Raw genomic sequence first — 9,054 nt, forward strand, 5'->3', positions numbered from 1 at the left:
TTTTTCCAATGCATTATCATTGCTTCCAAGAATAAAAAAAAATATACGCAAGCATTGCACGAAGCTGTGTCGATAAATAAGAGCAGAAATAGTTGCAGTTTTTATTGAGGTAAGAATTTTTGCTTTTGTTATTCAGAATACAGGGCCGAAGGTCAGCGCTGCTGTCCTTATAAAATTTACCAGATATTATTATTTCTGTTAGGAGGTTACATTTCGTTCATGGTTCATTATTTAATTAATATTATTGTGTGGTTTATGGTCAATTTCTATTTATCAATTTTGTGGGGAGTTTACGGATGGTTCCATTTCCATTTTTCATTTAACATTTTCTGTGGGGAGGTTACACGCTATGCCAGCAAAGAAGGAAGCAGCGGGCTGCTCGGCGGCTCCCAGTGGAGTAGCGCTGAGTCAATGGGGAAGAAGACCGCTGAGCCAGTGGCGGCATAGCCCTGTCAACGTGGTCCTACAAGGCCGACACACAGCAGCGTGTTGTACTGGGTCACTGGGGCAGTGGCCTCAGCATTGTGGGACCCTGTGACACGGACCGAGGTGAATGGAGCACTGTAGTGGAAACAAAGGATCATTTGGAAAGTTCTCACTGAATTTTAATACAGCACCTCCTGGCATCCACCCACTACATTCGATGTCTTCCCACTACATTTGGTCATCCTGATATATTCGGTGGCAGAAGTCGTCACTTCATTGTAATCATTTGCAGTAACAACCTAACCTAACCATATTTCTAACAAAGGAAAATAGTCTATTATGAACGCACTTTCCGACCAGACGTGTCTTGTGTTGATTGTTTAGTAACAATCACTAAATCCAAAGCTAAAACCTCTCAGTATGTTTAAAATAATAAATTGTAGGTGTAAATAAACCTCAGGTCACCGAATGACAGGGCTATACCGAAGTCCAAAACCTCTTGTCACAGTTGTCAAAAAGTCGGCGGGAACACCATTCGGTAACAGGTTTCAGAAGCGTCTCTTGCGATTTACGGTATAGTCCACGGGATACCATCATCCTCCTACAGTACAGGTGATGGGACTTTAAACTGGTCTCTGCAGTGGATCAATACCTGTATATTTAAAAGGATTGTTCCACACTGACAGCAGCAGCAGCAGCAGTTTGATGGGTGAATTCATTGATGGACAGGATGCCCTGTTAGAATTGCTAGGAGGAATGCACCCTGTGCTATTCTGGGAAGCACTGCAACATCTCTCACTCCGCATAGGACCCCTGCCGCAGCTATGCATCATCATCCCAGCATTGGTGCCTAGGTGAGTTCTATATTGGATGAAGTTAGAGGAGCTTTTTTAGTTCGTAATTTTTCTCTATTGGATGGTAGAGAATAACGATGATAGCATGTTGGGCTGATAGATGTGAATGGTCACGAATGTGCTTCGGACTGTAGTATCTGTATCTGATTTGGAGACCCACCACAATACGCACATTTCCACCGAATGGTCAAAACATGGTCCTGTTGCACTAACTCACATCATTCTGTTTCTATACAGGATGTAGAAGGTGGTGAATATGGCGTTCTCCGACTTCTGCCCAGTTGCTACTTAAATTGAAATGATCACATGTGCAAAGCTGTAAAAATGGGCGCAGTTGTAAGATGCATAGGGGCTGACTAAAACCACATAGCAATTTTATTCAAGCAGATGGGTTCGAGAAAGGTGACTCGTTTCGAGATATGAGAGTGTCAGAAATATGATTCACTTGTGGCTGTGATCCAACGGAGGTATGTGGTTGAATGGAAGGACTTGATTCCAAATCATAGATATTATTTCTAGCGGATTGCGTAACACTAGAAATCTGAAGAGCTAGTGTACATTTCTTATGACCTCAGTCAGCACACCGTCTACTACTGTTTGTGATCCTTCTCAGTCAGTCGTCGCTTATAATGCAGTTGAAATATTGCAGAACCTATGACATGGTATCAAGATAGGATATGTTACAAATACTATAGAAATATCTAGCCGCGGCGGCATGTGGGAGTTGCAGATAGCAGTTTCATAACACTTTCCTTAGCAGAATAATTTTCAAAATTCAGCGAATTTATCACAATGTTGCATTGTGGATTACATGTAACAGAAGTGCCAGTCTGATAACATACACTCCTACGATCACCGTCTCGGTATTTGTCTAGAAAAAAAAACACAATTCATTCGGAGGTAATGCCATACCTCGAATTATAAGCCCAGTATAGCTTTTAACATGGATACTTGTGTGCACATGTAGAACCAAGACTGCTTGTGACAGTAACATACAGTAGTTGTTGGGATCGGGTTTCTTAACATCTGGCAGTTTGTAAGACGATTAAACCTCTTTTTCTAAGACACAGCGGTAGCATTTGCAAGAAAAACGTATGAGACATGTGCACCCATCGTTGATTTTCGGACTGTATTATTTTGTATCGTAGGTAATCAGTTATTGACGAAGTATTATACTTAGTAGTAGTAGGGGATGCATGACAGGTTCATCTTGAGCATCAGGCTTATAAAGTATGTGTTTATGTTCTGGCATGTGCAGAGGAAATGACAGTGGAATACTGTGAAAGTAGAGGGAACAGTATCTCAATTCATAAGAATGGTAGAGACATTTATATTTCCAAAGCCACGGCCATCAGCAGGATGTATTTCCGATACTTCGCTCATTGTCAAATGTCATTCAACTGCAACTGCAATTGTAACATTTAATTGTAAGTACAATGATAAAACATATACGTGCCCAGTTTTCTAGGATGATTCCGTCTAAGCGTGGCCTGAGGTGGGAATGATTCACGTTCCAGCTGATGGCAGGAGCTGTCAGAATGCGATGGTCTGTTGGAATGCAGGAATGTAGCTGAGTTAACTGTGTCGTCCTCTAGATGGCAGAATAGCGGACTAATACTTAGTATGTGTTGGACAGCTTTCGCGATAACGTGGAAAATTGAGAAGATTGAAAATGAAGGTGTGTTTGTGCTGAACTGTATTCTGTGACATCAGTATAACACACAGAGAACTCTAACTGTATACCCAAAAATAGAATCAACGAATACTGAGCCTCCATTTATCTCATGTGAAGCTGTTCAAGGAGGGGATGGATCTTAACGACTACTAGAAAATTGTAAACCATATACCAAAGAGTTAAGTCTAACAAGGTGTTGTGATTTTAATTGTATTTTATTTTTGTGAATGAGTTATTATCTCTATCTGTTAATCAAGCATAGTTAGAACCCTTTCTGCCAAAAGGACATTAAAACTGGGAAATGATGGTTGTGACTGTTCTCTTGATTGTCTTAAATGAATGTCTTTCTTTCCCTGTGGGTAGTTAAGAAGCAAAATTGTAACTGTATGGATGAGACCATTCGCTACAGAGGAGACCAATCGTTATGGACCAGAGGCTCCTACGCCTCTTTCCCCTCCTGACGATCAGTTTAAGGGGGGGCGGGGAGGGTGTGACGTACTGCATCACACCAAGTGTCAGTGTCTGAACTGCCTGCCATGGACAACAGCTTAGAAAAGCACACAGGCGGAGTATGGTAGTTGTCTACCAGAGGTGAAAGAAGGTGCTGTGGTGGATGACACAAGGCAGCTTGATGCTTATCAAGGATGAGTCGATTGAGATTTCGGTCGTCGTCCAGGAAGGAATAAACAGTCCCAGCACACTGATGTGTGCAGTCATTGGCGGAGGTCTGTGTCTTGGACATATAATGGCAAATGGTTGGTACAGAGAATAGGGCAGAATGACATTGGAGTTAGTTGGAGTGAAGAGTATCATTTACTGCAACAGTGTTATGCTTGCTTTGGATGAAATATTATGCCTTCTGTAAGCACTCTGCTTTGGGTACTAAATTTCTAACTGTGACTAAACATCTTGTCCTAGGTGCTGAGGGTTTTTGAAATTGGTATGCATTGACGAACTTGTCTGCTGTGCGAGTTCTACTGTTCTGAGCTTTTAGGGCTTTCTTTCCGCTGGTGTTGTGCATTAAATCTGTTTCTACATGTGTGGAAAATAGAACCTTGCACTGCATTGAAAATAAAAGTTCAGCCTTTACGATACTTGTCAAGTACGCCGAAAAAAAATGAAATGATCATATGGAATTTATTGGCTAGGATATCCCCTTTAGGGTTCAGCCACCATATTGCAAGTGTTTTTAGTTGACACCACTTCGGTGACTTATGTGTCAATGATGATGAAAATAATGATGAAGGACACACAACACCCAGTCTCCTGCTGGGAATCGAACCTGGGGCCCCTTGTGTGGTAGGTGGTAACACTATCGCTGCACTACCGAGGTGGACAGGTATGCTGCAGCAGTTACTTGATGGACGGAAATTGTCCAAAAATGTGTTAACTGGTTAGGTTGTTATTCTAATTGAGCTTTGTAGTTGAGTTATTGAGCTATTGTGGACTTTTCATGTGACAAACTTATAGTTGTATATCGCTTGGCATATGGTACATCAGAAGTTATGCTTGCATATGTCTTTTTGACCTTGGTATTTGGGTGGAGTTGACGACGTTAACCTGAGATACTAAGATTGCAGAATTTGCCTGATGGAGGTGTCTGATCAAAGTAAATTGTGATTTTGCATGCTTCTAGCACATGATTTGGCTCGGACAGATAGGGCTTGTCTGATGTGTTTGTAGTTCATCCGAGCAGCGCTTATGGTGTAATTAAAAACATTGGCTCAGGTCACTGTGTTGGCGATGAATGAAATTCAGACCAAATCACTATCGTTAGCTTGTCATTTGGAGCCTTTTTTCCTGCTCGTTTTGGTGACTGGGCAAGAATTGAAAATCTGAACTGTGTAATGTGTATTTGTAACGAAATTTTTGTTTTGGCGTTATTAGCCATTTGTAACAGGCTTCATAAAAATCTGTGGAGTTGAGCTCTCAAGGTATATTGAAGCTGTTGGATACCAAATATTATGGTATAGGCATTGATCTGTGGTGGTGTGACATGTTATAATATTATGGCAACTGATGCCTGATGTTACAAAATTCTAGTGCCTATTGGTTTCTGAGAAGTTAACAGGTAACTAATATTTTATTGATATCTTGGATATTTATTGATATTAAGTATTTTCAAATTCGATGTTATAAGAAAGAAAACAAGTGACTGGTATTTAATTGCTATCCTGTGTGTTCACTGACATTACGTTTTTTTCTTTCTTATTTTTGAATTACTCAGCTATTTCACATTTGATGCGTAGTAGTGTATTCTGTGTCTCACGCCTTCCTGGAAGGCAAGGTTGTCAAAAGAAAATAAATGAAAGTGGTTTGAGCATGTCTTCTCCTCTTAATCCAGCACCACCCACTCCATCTGCAATCCTGTTCTTGTTACACTGTATTTTAATCTCTGTTTATCATGCTTTAAGTAATCCAGCTGGAAGATACACGAGAGAAGCTTTGGTGACTTTGCTGAATTTATTGTTATTTGGACACAGAATGTGAATGATTTACAGCTCACACCAACAGGATTTTCACCACTTGAAATTATGTGCAATAAAAGGCCTATTAATTTTATCTCAGAAAATGTAGAATACACTTCCTATAAAATTAAGTAATCACATGAAAGGGAAGACATTTTCAGAGGAACCATGAAAAAAATAAAGTGAAATGAGAAAAAAGGCATAACGTAAATGTAGGTTATCATGGTCAATATGGGAGACCTAGTGTTAGTTAAACTCAAGAAAAATAGAAAATCTTGGTTTCTGAAGTAAAAAAAGGAAATTGTTTCTGAACTATTAGAGAATTCTCATCCAAATCCATACACACTGATTTATCCTAATTCTAAAAAAGATTTATCTTATATAATGTCGCCAAATTAATGATTTATCAACATAATATCTGCCGGCCGAAGTGGCCGTGCGGTTAAAGGCGCTGCAGTCTGGAACCGCAAGACCGCTACGGTCGCAGGTTCGAATCCTGCCTCGGGCATGGTTGTTTGTGATGTCCTTAGGTTAGTTAGGTTTAACTAGTTCTAAGTTCTAGGGGACTAATGACCTCGGCAGTTGAGTCCCATAGTGCTCAGAGCCATTTGAACCATTTTTGAACATAATATCTGAAATCACATTTTGTATAAATTCCTTATCACATTAAAAAAAACAAAATATCACTACTACATTTTTGGTCATGTCAGATATACCATACCTAAATTCCATACATTGATACTCTTATCTGTCAACTGTTGAAAAGTCAATTAATAAAGCAAAACTTGGAAAATAAATTAAAAATCAGTAGTTATAGAATCTTACTTTCTGGTGCTCATTGAACTCTGTACAAGGTCATATTTGAAGTCATAGTAATCTGGACAATTATATTTATGGCTACACCTCAGCTGTTACAGTAAATTGTGGTCGCAATATTATGTTAATGCCATAGAAAAGAATTTAATTCTCATGTAATGCCTTCATAAAATTTTCTCACATTTTTCAGAACTATAACATTTTACAGTAAATATAAATATTTTTTAGGTTTTCGCAAATGACTTGTTTATTTTATTTTGTCTCAAAAATCGAAAACATATATTTGTAATATACGTTAGAATGGAAAAGAAAAAAAATAAGTTTTTATTAGAACATACTTGCTCCATATTCGAAGAAACAAGATGTTCAGAAAATGAAAGAACTGTTATAACACGACCCACATAACATTAATGTAGGTAGGGGAACCACTATTCTATTGCAATTATGCTATCTGGCGAATAATACCTACCCCGGCTGCGTGATTTTATTTTTCCTTTTCCTAGGTGACTTTTTTATTTTTAATTGTCCTGTCTTTGGCTTACAAGAAAATTAACAAAATAGTCTCCTACTAAGATTATTTTCAAATATCTTGTCAAATGCTTCCTTCAGTATTATTGCTTGTATTTTTGATTGAAATATTATTTGTAGGTTATATCTTCAAAAGTTTTCTTTGAATCTTTGCTTGTTGGTATTTTAGTAAAATCAACATCATCAACTCTTTTGCCGTATGGCACCATTACCATGGCTCCAACAGTAGCCTTCTTAAATTCTTATTAGAAATTTATTGTTATTACATCTTTCTGTAAAACTTGATATTATATTGTCATATCTTCAACTTTGAACTTTTCTCTTAAAGCTGTGAAAAAGAACAATCTACATAGTGATGTTTTCTAAAAATTCAAAATGTATACATCGTTTGTTCATAAAGAAAAACATTGCTAGTAGGAAAAGATGCAGCACTAAAGATAGTGAGAAAGTATTACTGTTAAAGAGAAATATTTTATTGTTCTATTCCAAGTGATAATAAGGATATTTTGTGACAATACCTTTAACATTGCTGTGCCTATAGTATTTTCATTCTGTATGGACTGGAGTATCCAGTAAATATTTCATGACTCTTGTTCATATGACTGTTTATGTTCCTAACTGAAAGAAATTAGATGCTGGACTCAATATGTAATGAAAATTATTTTTGAATCTCTCAAAAATAAGAGACCTAGAAAATAGAGAGAAACCGATAATGATTTTTATGTTTTTATGAAATGTGCTTGTGTCATTTGTCGATGAACAAGTGATTGAAAGATACATATGTCCCTATAATTTACTGTATAACTTTTTATTAGTGTTTCATTATCTGAGTATGCAAATCTCCTTTGTAACCTAATTACACATATTATGATTCAACTTTGTTGATTTTACTATGACTTAGTGCACTTTTAAGTTGTTACCTGAAATTTAAAATTTATGACTTTGACTGAAAATAAGAAGTGATTATTTATATGTTGATCGTCATGCTTGAAATTGTAGATGTAGCCATATGCTTAGCTAATTATTAATAGACATACTAATTAACATTTTCTGTTCTAGCTGATAAGAACACGCACACACAGATAGACAGTAGGAAGCATTTTGTATATTTTACGTAAAGTTGTGCCTCCTCCCCCAAACAAACAAAAATTTCACATTCCTTCAGATTTAAAAGATGAAAAGATGAAAACTGTAGCAGAACTCGATGGCGACCTAAATATAAAAGACGTTCCTTGAGAAAGAAAAAGAAGTTAGTACTTATGATGAATACAAAGTTATTTGTCTGCTGGTTCACAGTACCTTGTATGGACTGTCACGCTGTATGGACAATTAACAGATGTCAACAGACATTCAATATTTCTTACAGAAGGATTTTCATGTGAAAAAGTAGACTGTTTAACTGAACGATTGTTACAAAATGGCGCGTCTGCTACGGTCGCAGGTTCGAATCCTGCCTCGGGCATGGATGTGTGTGATGTCCTTAGGTTAGTTAGGTTTAAGTAGTTCTAAGTTCTAGGAGACTGATGACCACAGATGTTAAGTCCCATAGTGCTCAGAGCCATTTGAACCATTTTTTGTAACAAAATGGAATCCCTTTTTATGTGATATGTGCCTTTTTGCGTTTGAAGTTGTTTTTATTTTGCAGTTATCTCTCTGGTAGAAGACAAGAATTTCATGTAACCTCATATGTTAGTTAATGAAAAATCTTACTATCCTTAGGCATTCAAAATTTTGATTACAATATCATTTCTTACAGTTGTGACCATTAATCAAGAATGAGAAGAAGATTATATTTACTTAAAACACTTTTTATTCAGATCCTTTTAATGTTTTCGTGTAGAAATTGGTATTTCAGTATCAAATATTTCCATTTTCATAACAATATCAGGATAAAAGGATCATCAAAATTCGAATGGTACCCAGAATGTTCACAAATATATTATAGGACTATTTATTTTCGATATACTGCATAAAGCCACATTGTCTTGTACAAATTCTATGTACGATGTTGTGTGAGGCAGATACTGTAATAAATCAAGACCTGACAGAAATTCTCTGAGGTACACGTAGGTATGAACCACTTGGTTTTTTGCTGTGTTCGAACTTATTTTCATTTGTAAAGTATTTAATTAATAATTTTGGATTTTTATAAAGTTTTCTACTACACAGACAAAACTTTGACACATATATATTTTTTTGCTTATATGTTATTAGTTGCATATGCTAGTGGTATAAGCACTAAAATTAGTTTTCGAATAAATGACACTAAAAGTGTAAAGAACAGGAC

This window comes from Schistocerca nitens, chromosome 8 (genome assembly GCF_023898315.1).
Source record: "Schistocerca nitens isolate TAMUIC-IGC-003100 chromosome 8, iqSchNite1.1, whole genome shotgun sequence".
Taxonomy (NCBI): domain Eukaryota; kingdom Metazoa; phylum Arthropoda; class Insecta; order Orthoptera; family Acrididae; genus Schistocerca; species Schistocerca nitens.